The sequence below is a fragment of the Lithobates pipiens genome, unplaced genomic scaffold (assembly GCF_037356315.1).
Source record: "Lithobates pipiens isolate NorthernLeopardFrog02 unplaced genomic scaffold, aLitPip1_a1.2 Scaffold_23, whole genome shotgun sequence".
In the NCBI taxonomy this organism is placed as follows: domain Eukaryota; kingdom Metazoa; phylum Chordata; class Amphibia; order Anura; family Ranidae; genus Lithobates; species Lithobates pipiens.
In genome coordinates, this window is record NW_027507785.1 from 200,860,040 (window position 1) to 200,887,431 (window position 27,392).

The 27,392-nt window shown below is 45.0% G+C and overlaps 35 non-coding genes across 35 annotated transcripts; all 35 read left to right on the top strand.

Moving 5' to 3' along the window:
- Positions 1-1,249: 1,249 nt before the first annotated feature.
- Positions 1,250-1,321, top strand: TRNAA-UGC (transfer RNA alanine (anticodon UGC)). The gene has a single exon. It is a non-coding gene; the product is annotated as a tRNA-Ala (tRNA).
- A 230-nt stretch (positions 1,322-1,551) lies between these two features.
- Positions 1,552-1,623, top strand: TRNAA-CGC (transfer RNA alanine (anticodon CGC)). Its single transcript has one exon. It is a non-coding gene; the product is annotated as a tRNA-Ala (tRNA).
- Positions 1,624-1,774: 151 nt separating this feature from the next.
- TRNAA-UGC (transfer RNA alanine (anticodon UGC)) lies at positions 1,775-1,846 on the top strand. Its single transcript has one exon. It is a non-coding gene; the product is annotated as a tRNA-Ala (tRNA).
- A 1,559-nt stretch (positions 1,847-3,405) lies between these two features.
- TRNAA-UGC (transfer RNA alanine (anticodon UGC)) lies at positions 3,406-3,477 on the top strand. The gene has a single exon. It is a non-coding gene; the product is annotated as a tRNA-Ala (tRNA).
- Positions 3,478-3,707: 230 nt separating this feature from the next.
- On the top strand, positions 3,708-3,779 carry TRNAA-CGC (transfer RNA alanine (anticodon CGC)). Its single transcript has one exon. It is a non-coding gene; the product is annotated as a tRNA-Ala (tRNA).
- Positions 3,780-3,930: 151 nt separating this feature from the next.
- On the top strand, positions 3,931-4,002 carry TRNAA-UGC (transfer RNA alanine (anticodon UGC)). The gene has a single exon. It is a non-coding gene; the product is annotated as a tRNA-Ala (tRNA).
- Positions 4,003-5,548: 1,546 nt separating this feature from the next.
- TRNAA-UGC (transfer RNA alanine (anticodon UGC)) lies at positions 5,549-5,620 on the top strand. The gene has a single exon. It is a non-coding gene; the product is annotated as a tRNA-Ala (tRNA).
- A 230-nt stretch (positions 5,621-5,850) lies between these two features.
- Positions 5,851-5,922, top strand: TRNAA-CGC (transfer RNA alanine (anticodon CGC)). The gene has a single exon. It is a non-coding gene; the product is annotated as a tRNA-Ala (tRNA).
- Positions 5,923-6,073: 151 nt separating this feature from the next.
- TRNAA-UGC (transfer RNA alanine (anticodon UGC)) lies at positions 6,074-6,145 on the top strand. The gene has a single exon. It is a non-coding gene; the product is annotated as a tRNA-Ala (tRNA).
- A 1,561-nt stretch (positions 6,146-7,706) lies between these two features.
- Positions 7,707-7,778, top strand: TRNAA-UGC (transfer RNA alanine (anticodon UGC)). The gene has a single exon. It is a non-coding gene; the product is annotated as a tRNA-Ala (tRNA).
- A 230-nt stretch (positions 7,779-8,008) lies between these two features.
- Positions 8,009-8,080, top strand: TRNAA-CGC (transfer RNA alanine (anticodon CGC)). The gene has a single exon. It is a non-coding gene; the product is annotated as a tRNA-Ala (tRNA).
- A 151-nt stretch (positions 8,081-8,231) lies between these two features.
- TRNAA-UGC (transfer RNA alanine (anticodon UGC)) lies at positions 8,232-8,303 on the top strand. Its single transcript has one exon. It is a non-coding gene; the product is annotated as a tRNA-Ala (tRNA).
- A 1,550-nt stretch (positions 8,304-9,853) lies between these two features.
- On the top strand, positions 9,854-9,925 carry TRNAA-UGC (transfer RNA alanine (anticodon UGC)). The gene has a single exon. It is a non-coding gene; the product is annotated as a tRNA-Ala (tRNA).
- A 230-nt stretch (positions 9,926-10,155) lies between these two features.
- On the top strand, positions 10,156-10,227 carry TRNAA-CGC (transfer RNA alanine (anticodon CGC)). The gene has a single exon. It is a non-coding gene; the product is annotated as a tRNA-Ala (tRNA).
- Positions 10,228-10,378: 151 nt separating this feature from the next.
- TRNAA-UGC (transfer RNA alanine (anticodon UGC)) lies at positions 10,379-10,451 on the top strand. The gene has a single exon. It is a non-coding gene; the product is annotated as a tRNA-Ala (tRNA).
- Positions 10,452-12,017: 1,566 nt separating this feature from the next.
- Positions 12,018-12,089, top strand: TRNAA-UGC (transfer RNA alanine (anticodon UGC)). The gene has a single exon. It is a non-coding gene; the product is annotated as a tRNA-Ala (tRNA).
- A 230-nt stretch (positions 12,090-12,319) lies between these two features.
- Positions 12,320-12,391, top strand: TRNAA-CGC (transfer RNA alanine (anticodon CGC)). The gene has a single exon. It is a non-coding gene; the product is annotated as a tRNA-Ala (tRNA).
- A 151-nt stretch (positions 12,392-12,542) lies between these two features.
- Positions 12,543-12,614, top strand: TRNAA-UGC (transfer RNA alanine (anticodon UGC)). The gene has a single exon. It is a non-coding gene; the product is annotated as a tRNA-Ala (tRNA).
- A 1,546-nt stretch (positions 12,615-14,160) lies between these two features.
- On the top strand, positions 14,161-14,232 carry TRNAA-UGC (transfer RNA alanine (anticodon UGC)). The gene has a single exon. It is a non-coding gene; the product is annotated as a tRNA-Ala (tRNA).
- A 230-nt stretch (positions 14,233-14,462) lies between these two features.
- Positions 14,463-14,534, top strand: TRNAA-CGC (transfer RNA alanine (anticodon CGC)). The gene has a single exon. It is a non-coding gene; the product is annotated as a tRNA-Ala (tRNA).
- Positions 14,535-14,685: 151 nt separating this feature from the next.
- Positions 14,686-14,757, top strand: TRNAA-UGC (transfer RNA alanine (anticodon UGC)). The gene has a single exon. It is a non-coding gene; the product is annotated as a tRNA-Ala (tRNA).
- Positions 14,758-16,318: 1,561 nt separating this feature from the next.
- Positions 16,319-16,390, top strand: TRNAA-UGC (transfer RNA alanine (anticodon UGC)). Its single transcript has one exon. It is a non-coding gene; the product is annotated as a tRNA-Ala (tRNA).
- A 230-nt stretch (positions 16,391-16,620) lies between these two features.
- On the top strand, positions 16,621-16,692 carry TRNAA-CGC (transfer RNA alanine (anticodon CGC)). Its single transcript has one exon. It is a non-coding gene; the product is annotated as a tRNA-Ala (tRNA).
- Positions 16,693-16,843: 151 nt separating this feature from the next.
- TRNAA-UGC (transfer RNA alanine (anticodon UGC)) lies at positions 16,844-16,915 on the top strand. The gene has a single exon. It is a non-coding gene; the product is annotated as a tRNA-Ala (tRNA).
- A 1,566-nt stretch (positions 16,916-18,481) lies between these two features.
- Positions 18,482-18,553, top strand: TRNAA-UGC (transfer RNA alanine (anticodon UGC)). The gene has a single exon. It is a non-coding gene; the product is annotated as a tRNA-Ala (tRNA).
- A 230-nt stretch (positions 18,554-18,783) lies between these two features.
- TRNAA-CGC (transfer RNA alanine (anticodon CGC)) lies at positions 18,784-18,855 on the top strand. The gene has a single exon. It is a non-coding gene; the product is annotated as a tRNA-Ala (tRNA).
- Positions 18,856-19,006: 151 nt separating this feature from the next.
- On the top strand, positions 19,007-19,078 carry TRNAA-UGC (transfer RNA alanine (anticodon UGC)). Its single transcript has one exon. It is a non-coding gene; the product is annotated as a tRNA-Ala (tRNA).
- Positions 19,079-20,625: 1,547 nt separating this feature from the next.
- TRNAA-UGC (transfer RNA alanine (anticodon UGC)) lies at positions 20,626-20,697 on the top strand. Its single transcript has one exon. It is a non-coding gene; the product is annotated as a tRNA-Ala (tRNA).
- A 230-nt stretch (positions 20,698-20,927) lies between these two features.
- On the top strand, positions 20,928-20,999 carry TRNAA-CGC (transfer RNA alanine (anticodon CGC)). Its single transcript has one exon. It is a non-coding gene; the product is annotated as a tRNA-Ala (tRNA).
- Positions 21,000-21,150: 151 nt separating this feature from the next.
- TRNAA-UGC (transfer RNA alanine (anticodon UGC)) lies at positions 21,151-21,223 on the top strand. Its single transcript has one exon. It is a non-coding gene; the product is annotated as a tRNA-Ala (tRNA).
- Positions 21,224-22,778: 1,555 nt separating this feature from the next.
- Positions 22,779-22,850, top strand: TRNAA-UGC (transfer RNA alanine (anticodon UGC)). The gene has a single exon. It is a non-coding gene; the product is annotated as a tRNA-Ala (tRNA).
- Positions 22,851-23,080: 230 nt separating this feature from the next.
- TRNAA-CGC (transfer RNA alanine (anticodon CGC)) lies at positions 23,081-23,152 on the top strand. Its single transcript has one exon. It is a non-coding gene; the product is annotated as a tRNA-Ala (tRNA).
- Positions 23,153-23,303: 151 nt separating this feature from the next.
- On the top strand, positions 23,304-23,375 carry TRNAA-UGC (transfer RNA alanine (anticodon UGC)). The gene has a single exon. It is a non-coding gene; the product is annotated as a tRNA-Ala (tRNA).
- Positions 23,376-24,921: 1,546 nt separating this feature from the next.
- Positions 24,922-24,993, top strand: TRNAA-UGC (transfer RNA alanine (anticodon UGC)). Its single transcript has one exon. It is a non-coding gene; the product is annotated as a tRNA-Ala (tRNA).
- Positions 24,994-25,223: 230 nt separating this feature from the next.
- On the top strand, positions 25,224-25,295 carry TRNAA-CGC (transfer RNA alanine (anticodon CGC)). The gene has a single exon. It is a non-coding gene; the product is annotated as a tRNA-Ala (tRNA).
- The last annotated feature ends 2,097 nt before the right edge of the window (positions 25,296-27,392 follow it).

Consider the following 27,392-nt stretch of genomic DNA (forward strand, 5'->3'; position numbering starts at 1 on the left):
CTTTGCTGGGTACTGTCAAAATGGGTGGCAGTAGCAAGGAAGGCTTTTCTTAGAAGCATGCTAATGAACTTGTAGTTGACATTGGCTGTCTGTTTAAGGGTATGTCCAGTTTTGTTAGAAAATAAGTAAAAGTAATATTGTATATACAATTGTAACACAAGCCATATTGTCACTTATTTAAAAAAAAAGATCTTTCCTTTTCAATTGGCAGCGCTGTCATTTTCTGTAAAATTCAATGCAATATGGCAACCTAGAGGCGTTCCGTACACAATTGGTGTACAGAACGGCCCCACGAGATTTCACTTCCTGTTTGTGTGATTGGCTCACTGATTTTCCCAGAAGTCTTGCCTTAGATACAAGTCAGATTTTAGGCATCCTCTGCAAGAAAAAATGTCAGATTTGGTGAGATGCTCCTAAATGGTTAAGTACTTCTCAAGGACTGCAGGTCCTGTTATTCTTCTCACTAGAGCCCTGCAAGTGCATCAGCTGCTCAAAAGTGAAGAATAAAAAAATCACTCCCATTTCAAATCAGTCCTGCACAAGACATGATCTAACAAAAAGCTATTCATTCAGAGAAGAAACAGGTAGGACTCTGCAACAAAACGTGTTAAAATTCTTGCAATGTCCATTGATCACCCAGAGGGGATTGGTTTTTTTTCCTCAATAAAAGAGGAGTCCTCCCTGCATAAGTTCTGCCCTGAAGATGTAGTTTAATGGTGTCATTTGTTGAACTGTACGCATAGGCTATAGTAGAGGAAATCTTCACATTCCTGTGTCAGCGGTTTCTTATTGTGTTGACACGTGAGGCTATTAGGCATGGCTTTGCATGGGTTAATGCATGACCTCTATCTGCAGTCTGAGAAGCTGAGACCTGACACCTCCTGAGAAGAAACTTCATTTCGAAAAAGTCCTGCCTCTCTCAGACTAGTGCTCATGCAGGTGAGAGTCACACAGTAATTAGATGTGACACAGACACAAAGAGAGGTCACTTATGCAGCTGGGAGATGATGTGTTGTCAGCTAACTGACAAACACAATTCGGACATAAATGTTTTTTTTTTGGCTCTTGAAGGCTGAAAGTCCTTCCTGGAAGAAAAAAAATGAAAGCGTGGTTGGTTTTGGGAAGTGAAGGAGGCCCTGAGTACTGGTAGTGGAACACAGATGTGAAGGCCAGGTGCCGGGTTAAAGGATGCAACATCGTTTAGAGCTTTTTGAGGGGCGAAAAAGGCACAGGCGCTACCACATGGTAAGGGGATGTAGCTCAGTGGTAGAGCGCACGCTTTGCATGTGCGAGGTCCCGGGTTCAATCCCCGGCATCTCCATTTACCGTACGCCAAGGGAAACGGCCACCCCTCATCTGCTGCAACCCAGGCATGTGCACACACATGGGAAACATTTGGCAAAAACAACCCTTACATAAACATGCCTGGCCGCACCCTCCAAAGTCATTAGCATGTAAGGGTGGAGGAGACAACCAGGAATTCTTCCCTTTGTTCCTCTCTATCTGCATTTTCAACTCACAAGGATCAAAGGTCTGCTCCTGTGTAGTAAGGGGGATGTAGCTCAGTGGTAGAGCGCACGCTTCGCATGTGTGAGGTCCCGGGTTCAACCCCCGGCATCTCCATTCTTTATCTTAAAACCGAGTCTAGTTACCATGTAGCGCATGCTGAGTGGCCTAACTATCCCCACAAAGTGCAAAATACTGCTGAGAACTTTACTCTAAAGTCAAACTTCACACCCCCCAAAAAAAAGGCACAGACTAAGGCAAACAAGATGGGGATGTAGCTCAGTGGTAGAGCGCACGCTTTGCATGTGTGAGGTCCCGGGTTCAATCCCCAGCATCTCCATTCTTTATCTTAAAGCCGAGTCTAGTATCTATGCAGCGCATGCTGACTTGACTAATTATCCCCACAAAGTGCAAAATCCTGCTGAGAACTTTTCTCTAAAGTCAAACTTTCTCCCCCCCCCCCCCCCAAAAAAAAAAAAAGGCACAGAAGGGCAAGCACAAGCACAAGCACAAGCACAAGCTGGGGATGTAGCTCAGTGGTAGAGCGCATGCTTTGCATGTGTGAAGCCCCATGTTCATTTCCCAGCATCTCCAGCCTTCGCCGTAAACAGATATCAGTTGGGGTGATTGCAACTAGTTTCAAAACCCTGCCCACAGCTTTGCTGGGTACTGTCAAAATGGGTGGCAGTAGCAAGGAAGGCTTTTCTTAGAAGCATGCTAATGAACTTGTAGTTGACATTGGCTGTCTGTTTAAGGGTATGTCCAGTTTTGTTAGAAAATAAGTAAAAGTAATATTGTATATACAATTGTAACACAAGCCATATTGTCACTTATTTAAAAAAAAAGATCTTTCCTTTTCAATTGGCAGCGCTGTCATTTTCTGTAAAATTCAATGCAATATGGCAACCTAGAGGCGTTCCGTACACAATTGGTGTACAGAACGGCCCCCAGAGATTTCACTTCCTGTTTGTGTGATTGGCTCACTGATTTTCCCAGAAGTCTTGCCTTAGATACAAGTCAGATTTTAGGCATCCTCTGCAAGAAAAAATGTCAGATTTGGTGAGATGCTCCTAAATGGTTAAGTACTTCTCAAGGACTGCAGGTCCTGTTATTCTTCTCACTAGAGCCCTGCAAGTGCATCAGCTGCTCAAAAGTGAAGAATAAAAAAATCACTCCCATTTCAAATCAGTCCTGCACAAGACATGATCTAACAAAAAGCTATTCATTCAGAGAAGAAACAGGTAGGACTCTGCAACAAAACGTGTTAAAATTCTTGCAATGTCCATTGATCACCCAGAGGGGATTGGTTTTTTTTCCTCAATAAAAGAGGAGTCCTCCCTGCATAAGTTCTGCCCTGAAGATGTAGTTTAATGGTGTCATTTGTTGAACTGTACGCATAGGCTATAGTAGAGGAAATCTTCACATTCCTGTGTCAGCGGTTTCTTATTGTGTTGACACGTGAGGCTATTAGGCATGGCTTTGCATGGGTTAATGCATGACCTCTATCTGCAGTGTGAGACCTGACACCTCCTGAGAAGAAACTTCATTTCGAAAAAGTCCTGCCTCTCTCAGACTAGTGCTCATGCAGGTGAGAGTCACACAGTAATTAGATGTGACACAGACACAAAGAGAGGTCACTTATGCAGCTGGGAGATGATGTGTTGTCAGCTAACTGACAAACACAATTCGGACATAAATGTTTTTTTTTTTGGCTCTTGAAGGCTGAAAGTCCTTCCTGGAAGAAAAAAAATGAAAGCGTGGTTGGTTTTGGGAAGTGAAGGAGGCCCTGAGTACTGGTAGTGGAACACAGATGTGAAGGCCAGGTGCCGGGTTAAAGGATGCAACATCGTTTAGAGCTTTTTGGGGGGCGAAAAAGGCACAGGCGCTACCACATGGTAAGGGGATGTAGCTCAGTGGTAGAGCGCACGCTTTGCATGTGCGAGGTCCCGGGTTCAATCCCCGGCATCTCCATTTACCGTACGCCAAGGGAAACGGCCACCCCTCGTCTGCTGCAACCCAGGCATGTGCACACACATGGGAAACATTTGGCAAAAACAACCCTTACATAAACATGCCTGGCCGCACCCTCCAAAGTCATTAGCATGTAAGGGTGGAGGAGACAACCAGGAATTCTTCCCTTTGTTCCTCTCTATCTGCATTTTCAACTCACAAGGATCAAAGGTCTGCTCCTGATTAGTAAGGGGGATGTAGCTCAGTGGTAGAGCGCACGCTTCGCATGTGTGAGGTCCCGGGTTCAACCCCCGGCATCTCCATTCTTTATCTTAAAACCGAGTCTAGTTACCATGTAGCGCATGCTGAGTGGCCTAACTATCCCCACAAAGTGCAAAATACTGCTGAGAACTTTACTCTAAAGTCAAACTTCACACCCCCCAAAAAAAAGGCACAGACTAAGGCAAACAAGATGGGGATGTAGCTCAGTGGTAGAGCGCACGCTTTGCATGTGTGAGGTCCCGGGTTCAATCCCCAGCATCTCCATTCTTTATCTTAAAGCCGAGTCTAGTATCTATGCAGCGCATGCTGACTTGACTAATTATCCCCACAAAGTGCAAAATCCTGCTGAGAACTTTTCTCTAAAGTCAAACTTTCTCCCCCCCCCCCCCCAAAAAAAAAAAAAGGCACAGAAGGGCAAGCACAAGCACAAGATGGGGATGTAGCTCAGTGGTAGAGCGCATGCTTTGCATGTGTGAAGCCCCATGTTCATTTCCCAGCATCTCCAGCCTTCGCCGTAAACAGATATCAGTTGGGGTGATTGCAACTAGTTTCAAAACCCTGCCCACAGCTTTGCTGGGTACTGTCAAAATGGGTGGCAGTAGCAAGGAAGGCTTTTCTTAGAAGCATGCTAATGAACTTGTAGTTGACATTGGCTGTCTGTTTAAGGGTATGTCCAGTTTTGTTAGAAAATAAGTAAAAGTAATATTGTATATACAATTGTAACACAAGCCATATTGTCACTTATTTAAAAAAAAAGATCTTTCCTTTTCAATTGGCAGCGCTGTCATTTTCTGTAAAATTCAATGCAATATGGCAACCTAGAGGCGTTCCGTACACAATTGGTGTACAGAACGGCCCCCAGAGATTTCACTTCCTGTTTGTGTGATTGGCTCACTGATTTTCCCAGAAGTCTTGCCTTAGATACAAGTCAGATTTTAGGCATCCTCTGCAAGAAAAAATGTCAGATTTGGTGAGATGCTCCTAAATGGTTAAGTACTTCTCAAGGACTGCAGGTCCTGTTATTCTTCTCACTAGAGCCCTGCAAGTGCATCAGCTGCTCAAAAGTGAAGAATAAAAAAATCACTCCCATTTCAAATCAGTCCTGCACAAGACATGATCTAACAAAAAGCTATTCATTCAGAGAAGAAACAGGTAGGACTCTGCAACAAAACGTGTTAAAATTCTTGCAATGTCCATTGATCACCCAGAGGGGATTGGTTTTTTTTCCTCAATAAAAGAGGAGTCCTCCCTGCATAAGTTCTGCCCTGAAGATGTAGTTTAATGGTGTCATTTGTTGAACTGTACGCATAGGCTATAGTAGAGGAAATCTTCACATTCCTGTGTCAGCGGTTTCTTATTGTGTTGACACGTGAGGCTATTAGGCATGGCTTTGCATGGGTAAATGCATGACCTCTATCTGCAGTGTGAGACCTGACACCTCCTGAGAAGAAACTTCATTTCGAAAAAGTCCTGCCTCTCTCAGACTAGTGCTCATGCAGGTGAGAGTCACACAGTAATTAGATGTGACACAGACACAAAGAGAGGTCACTTATGCAGCTGGGAGATGATGTGTTGTCAGCTAACTGACAAACACAATTCGGACATAAATGTTTTTTTTTTTGGCTCTTGAAGGCTGAAAGTCCTTCCTGGAAGAAAAAAAATGAAAGCGTGGTTGGTTTTGGGAAGTGAAGGAGGCCCTGAGTACTGGTAGTGGAACACAGATGTGAAGGCCAGGTGCCGGGTTAAAGGATGCAACATCGTTTAGAGCTTTTTGGGGGGCGAAAAAGGCACAGGCGCTACCACATGGTAAGGGGATGTAGCTCAGTGGTAGAGCGCACGCTTTGCATGTGCGAGGTCCCGGGTTCAATCCCCGGCATCTCCATTTACCGTACGCCAAGGGAAACGGCCACCCCTCGTCTGCTGCAACCCAGGCATGTGCACACACATGGGAAACATTTGGCAAAAACAACCCTTACATAAACATGCCTGGCCGCACCCTCCAAAGTCATTAGCATGTAAGGGTGGAGGAGACAACCAGGAATTCTTCCCTTTGTTCCTCTCTATCTGCATTTTCAACTCACAAGGATCAAAGGTCTGCTCCTGAGTAGTAAGGGGGATGTAGCTCAGTGGTAGAGCGCACGCTTCGCATGTGTGAGGTCCCGGGTTCAACCCCCGGCATCTCCATTCTTTATCTTAAAACCGAGTCTAGTTACCATGTAGCGCATGCTGAGTGGCCTAACTATCCCCACAAAGTGCAAAATACTGCTGAGAACTTTACTCTAAAGTCAAACTTCACACCCCCCAAAAAAAAGGCACAGACTAAGGCAAACAAGATGGGGATGTAGCTCAGTGGTAGAGCGCACGCTTTGCATGTGTGAGGTCCCGGGTTCAATCCCCAGCATCTCCATTCTTTATCTTAAAGCCGAGTCTAGTATCTATGCAGCGCATGCTGACTTGACTAATTATCCCCACAAAGTGCAAAATCCTGCTGAGAACTTTTCTCTAAAGTCAAACTTTCTCCCCACCCCCCCCCCCCCCCCCCCCCAAAAAAAAAAGGCACAGAAGGGCAAGCACAAGCACAAGCACAAGATGGGGATGTAGCTCAGTGGTAGAGCGCATGCTTTGCATGTGTGAAGCCCCATGTTCAATTCCCAGCATCTCCAGCCTTCGCCGTAAACAGATATCAGTTGGGGTGATTGCAACTAGTTTCAAAACCCTGCCCACAGCTTTGCTGGGTACTGTCAAAATGGGTGGCAGTAGCAAGGAAGGCTTTTCTTAGAAGCATGCTAATGAACTTGTAGTTGACATTGGCTGTCTGTTTAAGGGTATGTCCAGTTTTGTTAGAAAATAAGTAAAAGTAATATTGTATATACAATTGTAACACAAGCCATATTGTCACTTATTTAAAAAAAAAGATCTTTCCTTTTCAATTGGCAGCGCTGTCATTTTCTGTAAAATTCAATGCAATATGGCAACCTAGAGGCGTTCCGTACACAATTGGTGTACAGAACGGCCCCCAGAGATTTCACTTCCTGTTTGTGTGATTGGCTCACTGATTTTCCCAGAAGTCTTGCCTTAGATACAAGTCAGATTTTAGGCATCCTCTGCAAGAAAAAATGTCAGATTTGGTGAGATGCTCCTAAATGGTTAAGTACTTCTCAAGGACTGCAGGTCCTGTTATTCTTCTCACTAGAGCCCTGCAAGTGCATCAGCTGCTCAAAAGTGAAGAATAAAAAAATCACTCCCATTTCAAATCAGTCCTGCACAAGACATGATCTAACAAAAAGCTATTCATTCAGAGAAGAAACAGGTAGGACTCTGCAACAAAACGTGTTAAAATTCTTGCACTGTCCATTGATCACCCAGAGGGGATTGGTTTTTTTTCCTCAATAAAAGAGGAGTCCTCCCTGCATAAGTTCTGCCCTGAAGATGTAGTTTAATGGTGTCATTTGTTGAACTGTACGCATAGGCTATAGTAGAGGAAATCTTCACATTCCTGTGTCAGCGGTTTCTTATTGTGTTGACACGTGAGGCTATTAGGCATGGCTTTGCATGGGTTAATGCATGACCTCTATCTGCAGTGTGAGACCTGACACCTCCTGAGAAGAAACTTAATTTCGAAAAAGTCCTGCCTCTCTCAGACTAGTGCTCATGCAGGTGAGAGTCACACAGTAATTAGATGTGACACAGACACAAAGAGAGGTCACTTATGCAGCTGGGAGATGATGTGTTGTCAGCTAACTGACAAACACAATTCGGACATAAATGTTTTTTTTTTTGGCTCTTGAAGGCTGAAATTCCTTCCTGGAAGAAAAAAAATGAAAGCGTGGTTGGTTTTGGGAAGTGAAGGAGGCCCTGAGTACTGGTAGTGGAACACAGATGTGAAGGCCAGGTGCCGGGTTAAAGGATGCAACATCGTTTAGAGCTTTTTGGGGGGCGAAAAAGGCACAGGCGCTACCACATGGTAAGGGGATGTAGCTCAGTGGTAGAGCGCACGCTTTGCATGTGCGAGGTCCCGGGTTCAATCCCCGGCATCTCCATTTACCGTATGCCAAGGGAAACGGCCACCCCTCATCTGCTGCAACCCAGGCATGTGCACACACATGGGAAACATTTGGCAAAAACAACCCTTACATAAACATGCCTGGCCGCACCCTCCAAAGTCATTAGCATGTAAGGGTGGAGGAGACAACCAGGAATTCTTCCCTTTGTTCCTCTCTATCTGCATTTTCAACTCACAAGGATCAAAGGTCTGCTCCTGAGTAGTAAGGGGGATGTAGCTCAGTGGTAGAGCGCACGCTTCGCATGTGTGAGGTCCCGGGTTCAACCCCCGGCATCTCCATTCTTTATCTTAAAACCGAGTCTAGTTACCATGTAGCGCATGCTGAGTGGCCTAACTATCCCCACAAAGTGCAAAATACTGCTGAGAACTTTACTCTAAAGTCAAACTTCACACCCCCCAAAAAAAAGGCACAGACTAAGGCAAACAAGATGGGGATGTAGCTCAGTGGTAGAGCGCACGCTTTGCATGTGTGAGGTCCCGGGTTCAATCCCCAGCATCTCCATTCTTTATCTTAAAGCCGAGTCTAGTATCTATGCAGCGCATGCTGACTTGACTAATTATCCCCACAAAGTGCAAAATCCTGCTGGGAACTTTTCTCTAAAGTCAAACTTTCTCTTCCCCCCCCCCCCCAAAAAAAAAAAAAAAGGCACAGAAGGGCAAGCACAAGCACAAGATGGGGATGTAGCTCAGTGGTAGAGCGCATGCTTTGCATGTGTGAAGCCCCATGTTCATTTCCCAGCATCTCCAGCCTTCGCCGTAAACAGATATCAGTTGGGGTGATTGCAACTAGTTTCAAAACCCTGCCCACAGCTTTGCTGGGTACTGTCAAAATGGGTGGCAGTAGCAAGGAAGGCTTTTCTTAGAAGCATGCTAATGAACTTGTAGTTGACATTGGCTGTCTGTTTAAGGGTATGTCCAGTTTTGTTAGAAAATAAGTAAAAGTAATATTGTATATACAATTGTAACACAAGCCATATTGTCACTTATTTAAAAAAAAAGATCTTTCCTTTTCAATTGGCAGCGCTGTCATTTTCTGTAAAATTCAATGCAATATGGCAACCTAGAGGCGTTCCGTACACAATTGGTGTACAGAACGGCCCCCAGAGATTTCACTTCCTGTTTGTGTGATTGGCTCACTGATTTTCCCAGAAGTCTTGCCTTAGATACAAGTCAGATTTTAGGCATCCTCTGCAAGAAAAAATGTCAGATTTGGTGAGATGCTCCTAAATGGTTAAGTACTTCTCAAGGACTGCAGGTCCTGTTATTCTTCTCACTAGAGCCCTGCAAGTGCATCAGCTGCTCAAAAGTGAAGAATAAAAAAATCACTCCCATTTCAAATCAGTCCTGCACAAGACATGATCTAACAAAAAGCTATTCATTCAGAGAAGAAACAGGTAGGACTCTGCAACAAAACGTGTTAAAATTCTTGCAATGTCCATTGATCACCCAGAGGGGATTGGTTTTTTTTCCTCAATAAAAGAGGAGTCCTCCCTGCATAAGTTCTGCCCTGAAGATGTAGTTTAATGGTGTCATTTGTTGAACTGTACGCATAGGCTATAGTAGAGGAAATCTTCACATTCCTGTGTCAGCGGTTTCTTATTGTGTTGACACGTGAGGCTATTAGGCATGGCTTTGCATGGGTTAATGCATGACCTCTATCTGCAGTGTGAGACCTGACACCTCCTGAGAAGAAACTTCATTTCGAAAAAGTCCTGCCTCTCTCAGACTAGTGCTCATGCAGGTGAGAGTCACACAGTAATTAGATGTGACACAGACACAAAGAGAGGTCACTTATGCAGCTGGGAGATGATGTGTTGTCAGCTAACTGACAAACACAATTCGGACATAAATGTTTTTTTTTTTGGCTCTTGAAGGCTGAAAGTCCTTCCTGGAAGAAAAAAAATGAAAGCGTGGTTGGTTTTGGGAAGTGAAGGAGGCCCTGAGTACTGGTAGTGGAACACAGATGTGAAGGCCAGGTGCCGGGTTAAAGGATGCAACATCGTTTAGAGCTTTTTGGGGGGCGAAAAAGGCACAGGCGCTCCAACATGGTAAGGGGATGTAGCTCAGTGGTAGAGCGCACGCTTTGCATGTGCGAGGTCCCGGGTTCAATCCCCGGCATCTCCATTTACCGTACGCCAAGGGAAACGGCCACCGCTCATCTGCTGCAACCCAGGCATGTGCACACACATGGGAAACATTTGGCAAAAACAACCCTTACATAAACATGCCTGGCCGCACCCTCCAAAGTCATTAGCATGTAAGGGTGGAGGAGACAACCAGGAATTCTTCCCTTTGTTCCTCTCTATCTGCATTTTCAACTCACAAGGATCAAAGGTCTGCTCCTGAGTAGTAAGGGGGATGTAGCTCAGTGGTAGAGCGCACGCTTCGCATGTGTGAGGTCCCGGGTTCAACCCCCGGCATCTCCATTCTTTATCTTAAAACCGAGTCTAGTTACCATGTAGCGCATGCTGAGTGGCCTAACTATCCCCACAAAGTGCAAAATACTGCTGAGAACTTTACTCTAAAGTCAAACTTCACACCCCCCAAAAAAAAGGCACAGACTAAGGCAAACAAGATGGGGATGTAGCTCAGTGGTAGAGCGCACGCTTTGCATGTGTGAGGTCCCGGGTTCAATCCCCCAGCATCTCCATTCTTTATCTTAAAGCCGAGTCTAGTATCTATGCAGCGCATGCTGACTTGACTAATTATCCCCACAAAGTGCAAAATCCTGCTGAGAACTTTTCTCTAAAGTCAAACTTTCTCTCCCCTCCCCCCCCCCCCCCCCCCCCCCCCCCCCCAAAAAAAAAAAGGCACAGAAGGGCAAGCACAAGCACAAGATGGGGATGTAGCTCAGTGGTAGAGCGCATGCTTTGCATGTGTGAAGCCCCATGTTCAATTCCCAGCATCTCCAGCCTTCGCCGTAAACAGATATCAGTTGGGGTGATTGCAACTAGTTTCAAAACCCTGCCCACAGCTTTGCTGGGTACTGTCAAAATGGGTGGCAGTAGCAAGGAAGGCTTTTCTTAGAAGCATGCTAATGAACTTGTAGTTGACATTGGCTGTCTGTTTAAGGGTATGTCCAGTTTTGTTAGAAAATAAGTAAAAGTAATATTGTATATACAATTGTAACACAAGCCATATTGTCACTTATTTAAAAAAAAAGATCTTTCCTTTTCAATTGGCAGCGCTGTCATTTTCTGTAAAATTCAATGCAATATGGCAACCTAGAGGCGTTCCGTACACAATTGGTGTACAGAACGGCCCCCAGAGATTTCACTTCCTGTTTGTGTGGTTGGCTCACTGATTTTCCCAGAAGTCTTGCCTTAGATACAAGTCAGATTTTAGGCATCCTCTGCAAGAAAAAATGTCAGATTTGGTGAGATGCTCCTAAATGGTTAAGTACTTCTCAAGGACTGCAGGTCCTGTTATTCTTCTCACTAGAGCCCTGCAAGTGCATCAGCTGCTCAAAAGTGAAGAATAAAAAAATCACTCCCATTTCAAATCAGTCCTGCACAAGACATGATCTAACAAAAAGCTATTCATTCAGAGAAGAAACAGGTAGGACTCTGCAACAAAACGTGTTAAAATTCTTGCAATGTCCATTGATCACCCAGAGGGGATTGGTTTTTTTTCCTCAATAAAAGAGGAGTCCTCCCTGCATAAGTTCTGCCCTGAAGATGTAGTTTAATGGTGTCATTTGTTGAACTGTACGCATAGGCTATAGTAGAGGAAATCTTCACATTCCTGTGTCAGCGGTTTCTTATTGTGTTGACACGTGAGGCTATTAGGCATGGCTTTGCATGGGTTAATGCATGACCTCTATCTGCAATGTGAGACCTGACACCTCCTGAGAAGAAACTTCATTTCGAAAAAGTCCTGCCTCTCTCAGACTAGTGCTCATGCAGGTGAGAGTCACACAGTAATTAGATGTGACACAGACACAAAGAGAGGTCACTTATGCAGCTGGGAGATGATGTGTTGTCAGCTAACTGACAAACACAATTCGGACATAAATGTTTTTTTTTTTGGCTCTTGAAGGCTGAAAGTCCTTCCTGGAAGAAAAAAAATGAAAGCGTGGTTGGTTTTGGGAAGTGAAGGAGGCCCTGAGTACTGGTAGTGGAACACAGATGTGAAGGCCAGGTGCCGGGTTAAAGGATGCAACATCGTTTAGAGCTTTTTGGGGGGCGAAAAAGGCACAGGCGCTACCACATGGTAAGGGGATGTAGCTCAGTGGTAGAGCGCACGCTTTGCATGTGCGAGGTCCCGGGTTCAATCCCCGGCATCTCCATTTACCGTACGCCAAGGGAAACGGCCACCGCTCATCTGCTGCAACCCAGGCATGTGCACACACATGGGAAACATTTGGCAAAAACAACCCTTACATAAACATGCCTGGCCGCACCCTCCAAAGTCATTAGCATGTAAGGGTGGAGGAGACAACCAGGAATTCTTCCCTTTGTTCCTCTCTATCTGCATTTTCAACTCACAAGGATCAAAGGTCTGCTCCTGAGTAGTAAGGGGGATGTAGCTCAGTGGTAGAGCGCACGCTTCGCATGTGTGAGGTCCCGGGTTCAACCCCCGGCATCTCCATTCTTTATCTTAAAACCGAGTCTAGTTACCATGTAGCGCATGCTGAGTGGCCTAACTATCCCCACAAAGTGCAAAATACTGCTGAGAACTTTACTCTAAAGTCAAACTTCACACCCCCCAAAAAAAAGGCACAGACTAAGGCAAACAAGATGGGGATGTAGCTCAGTGGTAGAGCGCACGCTTTGCATGTGTGAGGTCCCGGGTTCAATCCCCAGCATCTCCATTCTTTATCTTAAAGCCGAGTCTAGTATCTATGCAGCGCATGCTGACTTGACTAATTATCCCCACAAAGTGCAAAATCCTGCTGAGAACTTTTCTCTAAAGTCAAACTTTCTCCCCCCCCCCCCCCCAAAAAAAAAAAAGGCACAGAAGGGCAAGCACAAGCACAAGATGGGGATGTAGCTCAGTGGTAGAGCGCATGCTTTGCATGTGTGAAGCCCCATGTTCATTTCCCAGCATCTCCAGCCTTCGCCGTAAACAGATATCAGTTGGGGTGATTGCAACTAGTTTCAAAACCCTGCCCACAGCTTTGCTGGGTACTGTCAAAATGGGTGGCAGTAGCAAGGAAGGCTTTTCTTAGAAGCATGCTAATGAACTTGTAGTTGACATTGGCTGTCTGTTTAAGGGTATGTCCAGTTTTGTTAGAAAATAAGTAAAAGTAATATTGTATATACAATTGTAACACAAGCCATATTGTCACTTATTTAAAAAAAAAGATCTTTCCTTTTCAATTGGCAGCGCTGTCATTTTCTGTAAAATTCAATGCAATATGGCAACCTAGAGGCGTTCCGTACACAATTGGTGTACAGAACGGCCCCCAGAGATTTCACTTCCTGTTTGTGTGATTGGCTCACTGATTTTCCCAGAAGTCTTGCCTTAGATACAAGTCAGATTTTAGGCATCCTCTGCAAGAAAAAATGTCAGATTTGGTGAGATGCTCCTAAATGGTTAAGTACTTCTCAAGGACTGCAGGTCCTGTTATTCTTCTCACTAGAGCCCTGCAAGTGCATCAGCTGCTCAAAAGTGAAGAATAAAAAAATCACTCCCATTTCAAATCAGTCCTGCACAAGACATGATCTAACAAAAAGCTATTCATTCAGAGAAGAAACAGGTAGGACTCTGCAACAAAACGTGTTAAAATTCTTGCAATGTCCATTGATCACCCAGAGGGGATTGGTTTTTTTTCCTCAATAAAAGAGGAGTCCTCCCTGCATAAGTTCTGCCCTGAAGATGTAGTTTAATGGTGTCATTTGTTGAACTGTACGCATAGGCTATAGTAGAGGAAATCTTCACATTCCTGTGTCAGCGGTTTCTTATTGTGTTGACACGTGAGGCTATTAGGCATGGCTTTGCATGGGTAAATGCATGACCTCTATCTGCAGTGTGAGACCTGACACCTCCTGAGAAGAAACTTCATTTCGAAAAAGTCCTGCCTCTCTCAGACTAGTGCTCATGCAGGTGAGAGTCACACAGTAATTAGATGTGACACAGACACAAAGAGAGGTCACTTATGCAGCTGGGAGATGATGTGTTGTCAGCTAACTGACAAACACAATTCGGACATAAATGTTTTTTTTTTTGGCTCTTGAAGGCTGAAAGTCCTTCCTGGAAGAAAAAAAATGAAAGCGTGGTTGGTTTTGGGAAGTGAAGGAGGCCCTGAGTACTGGTAGTGGAACACAGATGTGAAGGCCAGGTGCCGGGTTAAAGGATGCAACATCGTTTAGAGCTTTTTGGGGGGCGAAAAAGGCACAGGCGCTACCACATGGTAAGGGGATGTAGCTCAGTGGTAGAGCGCACGCTTTGCATGTGCGAGGTCCCGGGTTCAATCCCCGGCATCTCCATTTACCGTACGCCAAGGGAAACGGCCACCCCTCGTCTGCTGCAACCCAGGCATGTGCACACACATGGGAAACATTTGGCAAAAACAACCCTTACATAAACATGCCTGGCCGCACCCTCCAAAGTCATTAGCATGTAAGGGTGGAGGAGACAACCAGGAATTCTTCCCTTTGTTCCTCTCTATCTGCATTTTCAACTCACAAGGATCAAAGGTCTGCTCCTGAGTAGTAAGGGGGATGTAGCTCAGTGGTAGAGCGCATGCTTCGCATGTGTGAGGTCCCGGGTTCAACCCCCGGCATCTCCATTCTTTATCTTAAAACCGAGTCTAGTTACCATGTAGCGCATGCTGAGTGGCCTAACTATCCCCACAAAGTGCAAAATACTGCTGAGAACTTTACTCTAAAGTCAAACTTCACACCCCCCAAAAAAAAGGCACAGACTAAGGCAAACAAGATGGGGATGTAGCTCAGTGGTAGAGCGCACGCTTTGCATGTGTGAGGTCCCGGGTTCAATCCCCAGCATCTCCATTCTTTATCTTAAAGCCGAGTCTAGTATCTATGCAGCGCATGCTGACTTGACTAATTATCCCCACAAAGTGCAAAATCCTGCTGAGAACTTTTCTCTAAAGTCAAACTTTCTCCCCCCCCCCCCCCCCCCCCCCCCAAAAAAAAAAAAGGCACAGAAGGGCAAGCACAAGCACAAGCACAAGATGGGGATGTAGCTCAGTGGTAGAGCGCATGCTTTGCATGTGTGAAGCCCCATGTTCAATTCCCAGCATCTCCAGCCTTCGCCGTAAACAGATATCAGTTGGGGTGATTGCAACTAGTTTCAAAACCCTGCCCACAGCTTTGCTGGGTACTGTCAAAATGGGTGGCAGTAGCAAGGAAGGCTTTTCTTAGAAGCATGCTAATGAACTTGTAGTTGACATTGGCTGTCTGTTTAAGGGTATGTCCAGTTTTGTTAGAAAATAAGTAAAAGTAATATTGTATATACAATTGTAACACAAGCCATATTGTCACTTATTTAAAAAAAAAGATCTTTCCTTTTCAATTGGCAGCGCTGTCATTTTCTGTAAAATTCAATGCAATATGGCAACCTAGAGGCGTTCCGTACACAATTGGTGTACAGAACGGCCCCCAGAGATTTCACTTCCTGTTTGTGTGATTGGCTCACTGATTTTCCCAGAAGTCTTGCCTTAGATACAAGTCAGATTTTAGGCATCCTCTGCAAGAAAAAATGTCAGATTTGGTGAGATGCTCCTAAATGGTTAAGTACTTCTCAAGGACTGCAGGTCCTGTTATTCTTCTCACTAGAGCCCTGCAAGTGCATCAGCTGCTCAAAAGTGAAGAATAAAAAAATCACTCCCATTTCAAATCAGTCCTGCACAAGACATGATCTAACAAAAAGCTATTCATTCAGAGAAGAAACAGGTAGGACTCTGCAACAAAACGTGTTAAAATTCTTGCAATGTCCATTGATCACCCAGAGGGGATTGGTTTTTTTTCCTCAATAAAAGAGGAGTCCTCCCTGCATAAGTTCTGCCCTGAAGATGTAGTTTAATGGTGTCATTTGTTGAACTGTACGCATAGGCTATAGTAGAGGAAATCTTCACATTCCTGTGTCAGCGGTTTCTTATTGTGTTGACACGTGAGGCTATTAGGCATGGCTTTGCATGGGTTAATGCATGACCTCTATCTGCAGTGTGAGACCTGACACCTCCTGAGAAGAAACTTCATTTCGAAAAAGTCCTGCCTCTCTCAGACTAGTGCTCATGCAGGTGAGAGTCACACAGTAATTAGATGTGACACAGACACAAAGAGAGGTCACTTATGCAGCTGGGAGATGATGTGTTGTCAGCTAACTGACAAACACAATTCGGACATAAATGTTTTTTTTTTTGGCTCTTGAAGGCTGAAAGTCCTTCCTGGAAGAAAAAAAATGAAAGCGTGGTTGGTTTTGGGAAGTGAAGGAGGCCCTGAGTACTGGTAGTGGAACACAGATGTGAAGGCCAGGTGCCGGGTTAAAGGATGCAACATCGTTTAGAGCTTTTTGGGGGGCGAAAAAGGCACAGGCGCTACCACATGGTAAGGGGATGTAGCTCAGTGGTAGAGCGCACGCTTTGCATGTGCGAGGTCCCGGGTTCAATCCCCGGCGTCTCCATTTACCGTACGCCAAGGGAAACGGCCACCCCTCATCTGCTGCAACCCAGGCATGTGCACACACATGGGAAACATTTGGCAAAAACAACCCTTACATAAACATGCCTGGCCGCACCCTCCAAAGTCATTAGCATGTAAGGGTGGAGGAGACAACCAGGAATTCTTCCCTTTGTTCCTCTCTATCTGCATTTTCAACTCACAAGGATCAAAGGTCTGCTCCTGAGTAGTAAGGGGGATGTAGCTCAGTGGTAGAGCGCACGCTTCGCATGTGTGAGGTCCCGGGTTCAACCCCCGGCATCTCCATTCTTTATCTTAAAACCGAGTCTAGTTACCATGTAGCGCATGCTGAGTGGCCTAACTATCCCCACAAAGTGCAAAATACTGCTGAGAACTTTACTCTAAAGTCAAACTTCACACCCCCCAAAAAAAAGGCACAGACTAAGGCAAACAAGATGGGGATGTAGCTCAGTGGTAGAGTGCACGCTTTGCATGTGTGAGGTCCCGGGTTCAATCCCCAGCATCTCCATTCTTTATCTTAAAGCCGAGTCTAGTATCTATGCAGCGCATGCTGACTTGACTAATTATCCCCACAAAGTGCAAAATCCTGCTGAGAACTTTTCTCTAAAGTCAAACTTTCTCCCCCCCCCCCCCCCCCCCCCCCCCCCCAAAAAAAAAAAAAGGCACAGAAGGGCAAGCACAAGCACAAGCACAAGATGGGGATGTAGCTCAGTGGTAGAGCGCATGCTTTGCATGTGTGAAGCCCCATGTTCAATTCCCAGCATCTCCAGCCTTCGCCGTAAACAGATATCAGTTGGGGTGATTGCAACTAGTTTCAAAACCCTGCCCACAGCTTTGCTGGGTACTGTCAAAATGGGTGGCAGTAGCAAGGAAGGCTTTTCTTAGAAGCATGCTAATGAACTTGTAGTTGACATTGGCTGTCTGTTTAAGGGTATGTCCAGTTTTGTTAGAAAATAAGTAAAAGTAATATTGTATATACAATTGTAACACAAGCCATATTGTCACTTATTTAAAAAAAAAGATCTTTCCTTTTCAATTGGCAGCGCTGTCATTTTCTGTAAAATTCAATGCAATATGGCAACCTAGAGGCGTTCCGTACACAATTGGTGTACAGAACGGCCCCCAGAGATTTCACTTCCTGTTTGTGTGATTGGCTCACTGATTTTCCCAGAAGTCTTGCCTTAGATACAAGTCAGATTTTAGGCATCCTCTGCAAGAAAAAATGTCAGATTTGGTGAGATGCTCCTAAATGGTTAAGTACTTCTCAAGGACTGCAGGTCCTGTTATTCTTCTCACTAGAGCCCTGCAAGTGCATCAGCTGCTCAAAAGTGAAGAATAAAAAAATCACTCCCATTTCAAATCAGTCCTGCACAAGACATGATCTAACAAAAAGCTATTCATTCAGAGAAGAAACAGGTAGGACTCTGCAACAAAACGTGTTAAAATTCTTGCACTGTCCATTGATCACCCAGAGGGGATTGGTTTTTTTTCCTCAATAAAAGAGGAGTCCTCCCTGCATAAGTTCTGCCCTGAAGATGTAGTTTAATGGTGTCATTTGTTGAACTGTACGCATAGGCTATAGTAGAGGAAATCTTCACATTCCTGTGTCAGCGGTTTCTTATTGTGTTGACACGTGAGGCTATTAGGCATGGCTTTGCATGGGTTAATGCATGACCTCTATCTGCAGTGTGAGACCTGACACCTCCTGAGAAGAAACTTAATTTCGAAAAAGTCCTGCCTCTCTCAGACTAGTGCTCATGCAGGTGAGAGTCACACAGTAATTAGATGTGACACAGACACAAAGAGAGGTCACTTATGCAGCTGGGAGATGATGTGTTGTCAGCTAACTGACAAACACAATTCGGACATAAATGTTTTTTTTTTTGGCTCTTGAAGGCTGAAATTCCTTCCTGGAAGAAAAAAAATGAAAGCGTGGTTGGTTTTGGGAAGTGAAGGAGGCCCTGAGTACTGGTAGTGGAACACAGATGTGAAGGCCAGGTGCCGGGTTAAAGGATGCAACATCGTTTAGAGCTTTTTGGGGGGCGAAAAAGGCACAGGCGCTACCACATGGTAAGGGGATGTAGCTCAGTGGTAGAGCGCACGCTTTGCATGTGCGAGGTCCCGGGTTCAATCCCCGGCATCTCCATTTACCGTATGCCAAGGGAAACGGCCACCCCTCATCTGCTGCAACCCAGGCATGTGCACACACATGGGAAACATTTGGCAAAAACAACCCTTACATAAACATGCCTGGCCGCACCCTCCAAAGTCATTAGCATGTAAGGGTGGAGGAGACAACCAGGAATTCTTCCCTTTGTTCCTCTCTATCTGCATTTTCAACTCACAAGGATCAAAGGTCTGCTCCTGAGTAGTAAGGGGGATGTAGCTCAGTGGTAGAGCGCACGCTTCGCATGTGTGAGGTCCCGGGTTCAACCCCCGGCATCTCCATTCTTTATCTTAAAACCGAGTCTAGTTACCATGTAGCGCATGCTGAGTGGCCTAACTATCCCCACAAAGTGCAAAATACTGCTGAGAACTTTACTCTAAAGTCAAACTTCACACCCCCCAAAAAAAAGGCACAGACTAAGGCCAACAAGATGGGGATGTAGCTCAGTGGTAGAGCGCACGCTTTGCATGTGTGAGGTCCCGGGTTCAATCCCCAGCATCTCCATTCTTTATCTTAAAGCCGAGTCTAGTATCTATGCAGCGCATGCTGACTTGACTAATTATCCCCACAAAGTGCAAAATCCTGCTGGGAAATTTTCTCTAAAGTCAAACTTTCTCCCCCCCCCCCCCCAAAAAAAAAAAAAAGGCACAGAAGGGCAAGCACAAGCACAAGATGGGGATGTAGCTCAGTGGTAGAGCGCATGCTTTGCATGTGTGAAGCCCCATGTTCAATTCCCAGCATCTCCAGCCTTCGCCGTAAACAGATATCAGTTGGGGTGATTGCAACTAGTTTCAAAACCCTGCCCACAGCTTTGCTGGGTACTGTCAAAATGGGTGGCAGTAGCAAGGAAGGCTTTTCTTAGAAGCATGCTAATGAACTTGTAGTTGACATTGGCTGTCTGTTTAAGGGTATGTCCAGTTTTGTTAGAAAATAAGTAAAAGTAATATTGTATATACAATTGTAACACAAGCCATATTGTCACTTATTTAAAAAAAAAGATCTTTCCTTTTCAATTGGCAGCGCTGTCATTTTCTGTAAAATTCAATGCAATATGGCAACCTAGAGGCGTTCCGTACACAATTGGTGTACAGAACGGCCCCCAGAGATTTCACTTCCTGTTTGTGTGATTGGCTCACTGATTTTCCCAGAAGTCTTGCCTTAGATACAAGTCAGATTTTAGGCATCCTCTGCAAGAAAAAATGTCAGATTTGGTGAGATGCTCCTAAATGGTTAAGTACTTCTCAAGGACTGCAGGTCCTGTTATTCTTCTCACTAGAGCCCTGCAAGTGCATCAGCTGCTCAAAAGTGAAGAATAAAAAAATCACTCCCATTTCAAATCAGTCCTGCACAAGACATGATCTAACAAAAAGCTATTCATTCAGAGAAGAAACAGGTAGGACTCTGCAACAAAACGTGTTAAAATTCTTGCAATGTCCATTGATCACCCAGAGGGGATTGGTTTTTTTTCCTCAATAAAAGAGGAGTCCTCCCTGCATAAGTTCTGCCCTGAAGATGTAGTTTAATGGTGTCATTTGTTGAACTGTACGCATAGGCTATAGTAGAGGAAATCTTCACATTCCTGTGTCAGCGGTTTCTTATTGTGTTGACACGTGAGGCTATTAGGCATGGCTTTGCATGGGTTAATGCATGACCTCTATCTGCAGTGTGAGACCTGACACCTCCTGAGAAGAAACTTCATTTCGAAAAAGTCCTGCCTCTCTCAGACTAGTGCTCATGCAGGTGAGAGTCACACAGTAATTAGATGTGACACAGACACAAAGAGAGGTCACTTATGCAGCTGGGAGATGATGTGTTGTCAGCTAACTGACAAACACAATTCGGACATAAATGTTTTTTTTTTTGGCTCTTGAAGGCTGAAAGTCCTTCCTGGAAGAAAAAAAATGAAAGCGTGGTTGGTTTTGGGAAGTGAAGGAGGCCCTGAGTACTGGTAGTGGAACACAGATGTGAAGGCCAGGTGCCGGGTTAAAGGATGCAACATCGTTTAGAGCTTTTTGGGGGGCGAAAAAGGCACAGGCGCTCCAACATGGTAAGGGGATGTAGCTCAGTGGTAGAGCGCACGCTTTGCATGTGCGAGGTCCCGGGTTCAATCCCCGGCATCTCCATTTACCGTACGCCAAGGGAAACGGCCACCGCTCATCTGCTGCAACCCAGGCATGTGCACACACATGGGAAACATTTGGCAAAAACAACCCTTACATAAACATGCCTGGCCGCACCCTCCAAAGTCATTAGCATGTAAGGGTGGAGGAGACAACCAGGAATTCTTCCCTTTGTTCCTCTCTATCTGCATTTTCAACTCACAAGGATCAAAGGTCTGCTCCTGAGTAGTAAGGGGGATGTAGCTCAGTGGTAGAGCGCACGCTTCGCATGTGTGAGGTCCCGGGTTCAACCCCCGGCATCTCCATTCTTTATCTTAAAACCGAGTCTAGTTACCATGTAGCGCATGCTGAGTGGCCTAACTATCCCCACAAAGTGCAAAATACTGCTGAGAACTTTACTCTAAAGTCAAACTTCACACCCCCCAAAAAAAAGGCACAGACTAAGGCAAACAAGATGGGGATGTAGCTCAGTGGTAGAGCGCACGCTTTGCATGTGTGAGGTCCCGGGTTCAATCCCCCAGCATCTCCATTCTTTATCTTAAAGCCGAGTCTAGTATCTATGCAGCGCATGCTGACTTGACTAATTATCCCCACAAAGTGCAAAATCCTGCTGAGAACTTTTCTCTAAAGTCAAACTTTCTCTCCCCTCCCCCCCCCCCCCCCCCAAAAAAAAAAAAGGCACAGAAGGGCAAGCACAAGCACAAGATGGGGATGTAGCTCAGTGGTAGAGCGCATACTTTGCATGTGTGAAGCCCCATGTTCAATTCCCAGCATCTCCAGCCTTCGCCGTAAACAGATATCAGTTGGGGTGATTGCAACTAGTTTCAAAACCCTGCCCACAGCTTTGCTGGGTACTGTCAAAATGGGTGGCAGTAGCAAGGAAGGCTTTTCTTAGAAGCATGCTAATGAACTTGTAGTTGACATTGGCTGTCTGTTTAAGGGTATGTCCAGTTTTGTTAGAAAATAAGTAAAAGTAATATTGTATATACAATTGTAACACAAGCCATATTGTCACTTATTTAAAAAAAAAGATCTTTCCTTTTCAATTGGCAGCGCTGTCATTTTCTGTAAAATTCAATGCAATATGGCAACCTAGAGGCGTTCCGTACACAATTGGTGTACAGAACGGCCCCCAGAGATTTCACTTCCTGTTTGTGTGGTTGGCTCACTGATTTTCCCAGAAGTCTTGCCTTAGATACAAGTCAGATTTTAGGCATCCTCTGCAAGAAAAAATGTCAGATTTGGTGAGATGCTCCTAAATGGTTAAGTACTTCTCAAGGACTGCAGGTCCTGTTATTCTTCTCACTAGAGCCCTGCAAGTGCATCAGCTGCTCAAAAGTGAAGAATAAAAAAATCACTCCCATTTCAAATCAGTCCTGCACAAGACATGATCTAACAAAAAGCTATTCATTCAGAGAAGAAACAGGTAGGACTCTGCAACAAAACGTGTTAAAATTCTTGCAATGTCCATTGATCACCCAGAGGGGATTGGTTTTTTTTCCTCAATAAAAGAGGAGTCCTCCCTGCATAAGTTCTGCCCTGAAGATGTAGTTTAATGGTGTCATTTGTTGAACTGTACGCATAGGCTATAGTAGAGGAAATCTTCACATTCCTGTGTCAGCGGTTTCTTATTGTGTTGACACGTGAGGCTATTAGGCATGGCTTTGCATGGGTTAATGCATGACCTCTATCTGCAGTGTGAGACCTGACACCTCCTGAGAAGAAACTTCATTTCGAAAAAGTCCTGCCTCTCTCAGACTAGTGCTCATGCAGGTGAGAGTCACACAGTAATTAGATGTGACACAGACACAAAGAGAGGTCACTTATGCAGCTGGGAGATGATGTGTTGTCAGCTAACTGACAAACACAATTCGGACATAAATGTTTTTTTTTTTGGCTCTTGAAGGCTGAAAGTCCTTCCTGGAAGAAAAAAAATGAAAGCGTGGTTGGTTTTGGGAAGTGAAGGAGGCCCTGAGTACTGGTAGTGGAACACAGATGTGAAGGCCAGGTGCCGGGTTAAAGGATGCAACATCGTTTAGAGCTTTTTGGGGGGCGAAAAAGGCACAGGCGCTACCACATGGTAAGGGGATGTAGCTCAGTGGTAGAGCGCACGCTTTGCATGTGCGAGGTCCCGGGTTCAATCCCCGGCATCTCCATTTACCGTACGCCAAGGGAAACGGCCACCGCTCATCTGCTGCAACCCAGGCATGTGCACACACATGGGAAACATTTGGCAAAAACAACCCTTACATAAACATGCCTGGCCGCACCCTCCAAAGTCATTAGCATGTAAGGGTGGAGGAGACAACCAGGAATTCTTCCCTTTGTTCCTCTCTATCTGCATTTTCAACTCACAAGGATCAAAGGTCTGCTCCTGAGTAGTAAGGGGGATGTAGCTCAGTGGTAGAGCGCACGCTTCGCATGTGTGAGGTCCCGGGTTCAACCCCCGGCATCTCCATTCTTTATCTTAAAACCGAGTCTAGTTACCATGTAGCGCATGCTAAGTGGCCTAACTATCCCCACAAAGTGCAAAATACTGCTGAGAACTTTACTCTAAAGTCAAACTTCACACCCCCCAAAAAAAAGGCACAGACTAAGGCAAACAAGATGGGGATGTAGCTCAGTGGTAGAGCGCACGCTTTGCATGTGTGAGGTCCCGGGTTCAATCCCCAGCATCTCCATTCTTTATCTTAAAGCCGAGTCTAGTATCTATGCAGCGCATGCTGACTTGACTAATTATCCCCACAAAGTGCAAAATCCTGCTGAGAACTTTTCTCTAAAGTCAAACTTTCTCCCCCCCCCCCCCCAAAAAAAAAAAAAGGCACAGAAGGGCAAGCACAAGCACAAGATGGGGATGTAGCTCAGTGGTAGAGCGCATGCTTTGCATGTGTGAAGCCCCATGTTCAATTCCCAGCATCTCCAGCCTTCGCCGTAAACAGATATCAGTTGGGGTGATTGCAACTAGTTTCAAAACCCTGCCCACAGCTTTGCTGGGTACTGTCAAAATGGGTGGCAGTAGCAAGGAAGGCTTTTCTTAGAAGCATGCTAATGAACTTGTAGTTGACATTGGCTGTCTGTTTAAGGGTATGTCCAGTTTTGTTAGAAAATAAGTAAAAGTAATATTGTATATACAATTGTAACACAAGCCATATTGTCACTTATTTAAAAAAAAAGATCTTTCCTTTTCAATTGGCAGCGCTGTCATTTTCTGTAAAATTCAATGCAATATGGCAACCTAGAGGCGTTCCGTACACAATTGGTGTACAGAACGGCCCCCAGAGATTTCACTTCCTGTTTGTGTGATTGGCTCACTGATTTTCCCAGAAGTCTTGCCTTAGATACAAGTCAGATTTTAGGCATCCTCTGCAAGAAAAAATGTCAGATTTGGTGAGATGCTCCTAAATGGTTAAGTACTTCTCAAGGACTGCAGGTCCTGTTATTCTTCTCACTAGAGCCCTGCAAGTGCATCAGCTGCTCAAAAGTGAAGAATAAAAAAATCACTCCCATTTCAAATCAGTCCTGCACAAGACATGATCTAACAAAAAGCTATTCATTCAGAGAAGAAACAGGTAGGACTCTGCAACAAAACGTGTTAAAATTCTTGCAATGTCCATTGATCACCCAGAGGGGATTGGTTTTTTTTCCTCAATAAAAGAGGAGTCCTCCCTGCATAAGTTCTGCCCTGAAGATGTAGTTTAATGGTGTCATTTGTTGAACTGTACGCATAGGCTATAGTAGAGGAAATCTTCACATTCCTGTGTCAGCGGTTTCTTATTGTGTTGACACGTGAGGCTATTAGGCATGGCTTTGCATGGGTTAATGCATGACCTCTATCTGCAGTGTGAGACCTGACACCTCCTGAGAAGAAACTTCATTTCGAAAAAGTCCTGCCTCTCTCAGACTAGTGCTCATGCAGGTGAGAGTCACACAGTAATTAGATGTGACACAGACACAAAGAGAGGTCACTTATGCAGCTGGGAGATGATGTGTTGTCAGCTAACTGACAAACACAATTCGGACATAAATGTTTTTTTTTTTGGCTCTTGAAGGCTGAAAGTCCTTCCTGGAAGAAAAAAAATGAAAGCGTGGTTGGTTTTGGGAAGTGAAGGAGGCCCTGAGTACTGGTAGTGGAACACAGATGTGAAGGCCAGGTGCCGGGTTAAAGGATGCAACATCGTTTAGAGCTTTTTGGGGGGCGAAAAAGGCACAGGCGCTACCACATGGTAAGGGGATGTAGCTCAGTGGTAGAGCGCACGCTTTGCATGTGCGAGGTCCCGGGTTCAATCCCCGGCATCTCCATTTACCGTACGCCAAGGGAAACGGCCACCGCTCATCTGCTGCAACCCAGGCATGTGCACACACATGGGAAACATTTGGCAAAAACAACCCTTACATAAACATGCCTGGCCGCACCCTCCAAAGTCATTAGCATGTAAGGGTGGAGGAGACAACCAGGAATTCTTCCCTTTGTTCCTCTCTATCTGCATTTTCAACTCACAAGGATCAAAGGTCTGCTCCTGAGTAGTAAGGGGGATGTAGCTCAGTGGTAGAGCGCACGCTTCGCATGTGTGAGGTCCCGGGTTCAACCCCCGGCATCTCCATTCTTTATCTTAAAACCGAGTCTAGTTACCATGTAGCGCATGCTGAGTGGCCTAACTATCCCCACAAAGTGCAAAATACTGCTGAGAACTTTACTCTAAAGTCAAACTTCACACCCCCCAAAAAAAAGGCACAGACTAAGGCAAACAAGATGGGGATGTAACTCAGTGGTAGAGCGCACGCTTTGCATGTGTGAGGTCCCGGGTTCAATCCCCCAGCATCTCCATTCTTTATCTTAAAGCCGAGTCTAGTATCTATGCAGCGCATGCTGACTTGACTAATTATCCCCACAAAGTGCAAAATCCTGCTGAGAACTTTTCTCTAAAGTCAAACTTTCTCTCCCCCCCCCCCCCCAAAAAAAAAAAAAGGCACAGAAGGGCAAGCACAAGCACAAGATGGGGATGTAGCTCAGTGGTAGAGCGCATGCTTTGCATGTGTGAAGCCCCATGTTCAATTCCCAGCATCTCCAGCCTTCGCCGTAAACAGATATCAGTTGGGGTGATTGCAACTAGTTTCAAAACCCTGCCCACAGCTTTGCTTGGTACTGTCAAAATGGGTGGCAGTAGCAAGGAAGGCTTTTCTTAGAAGCATGCTAATGAACTTGTAGTTGACATTGGCTGTCTGTTTAAGGGTATGTCCAGTTTTGTTAGAAAATAAGTAAAAGTAATATTGTATATACAATTGTAACACAAGCCATATTGTCACTTATTTAAAAAAAAAGATCTTTCCTTTTCAATTGGCAGCGCTGTCATTTTCTGTAAAATTCAATGCAATATGGCAACCTAGAGGCGTTCCGTACACAATTGGTGTACAGAACGGCCCCCAGAGATTTCACTTCCTGTTTGTGTGGTTGGCTCACTGATTTTCCCAGAAGTCTTGCCTTAGATACAAGTCAGATTTTAGGCATCCTCTGCAAGAAAAAATGTCAGATTTGGTGAGATGCTCCTAAATGGTTAAGTACTTCTCAAGGACTGCAGGTCCTGTTATTCTTCTCACTAGAGCCCTGCAAGTGCATCAGCTGCTCAAAAGTGAAGAATAAAAAAATCACTCCCATTTCAAATCAGTCCTGCACAAGACATGATCTAACAAAAAGCTATTCATTCAGAGAAGAAACAGGTAGGACTCTGCAACAAAACGTGTTAAAATTCTTGCAATGTCCATTGATCACCCAGAGGGGATTGGTTTTTTTTCCTCAATAAAAGAGGAGTCCTCCCTGCATAAGTTCTGCCCTGAAGATGTAGTTTAATGGTGTCATTTGTTGAACTGTACGCATAGGCTATAGTAGAGGAAATCTTCACATTCCTGTGTCAGCGGTTTCTTATTGTGTTGACACGTGAGGCTATTAGGCATGGCTTTGCATGGGTTAATGCATGACCTCTATCTGCAGTGTGAGACCTGACACCTCCTGAGAAGAAACTTCATTTCGAAAAAGTCCTGCCTCTCTCAGACTAGTGCTCATGCAGGTGAGAGTCACACAGTAATTAGATGTGACACAGACACAAAGAGAGGTCACTTATGCAGCTGGGAGATGATGTGTTGTCAGCTAACTGACAAACACATGACCTGCGTAGCCCAACAGTCCCCCTCTCAATAATGTCCCATACCAGCCCTTATATATCTATAATAATGAGACCACACCTTTTCTTTGGAGTAAAATGGCCACAACAGCCTTTTATTAAACATAACCAAAATATTTTACTCCCTCCAAAATATGTATATAAATATATAAATATATAAATATATATCTACAACTGTAAACCAAAACCTTGAACAACTTTTATCAACTCCAGTCTGGTGATCTCTGACGGTGACCCACTTTAATTCCAAAAACACCAACCTCACTGCTTTACCTTTTTACCATACCAGGCCTCACGCTGTGACCGCTCAGAGACAAACAATTCCTGCAGTGAAAAACCTCCCAGTATTCCGTCCACCGTTCGGGAATACAACTGAGGGGCCCATAATACCAATGAGCCCCCCCCACCCTTTTATATCACCTCTGTTTTACCGCCACCGTCAAAGACCACCAGAAATCTCACGCAGCAGCCCCCCAAAGGGCCGACTTCACTGTTGTGACGAACAGCCCACTGCACCTGAAA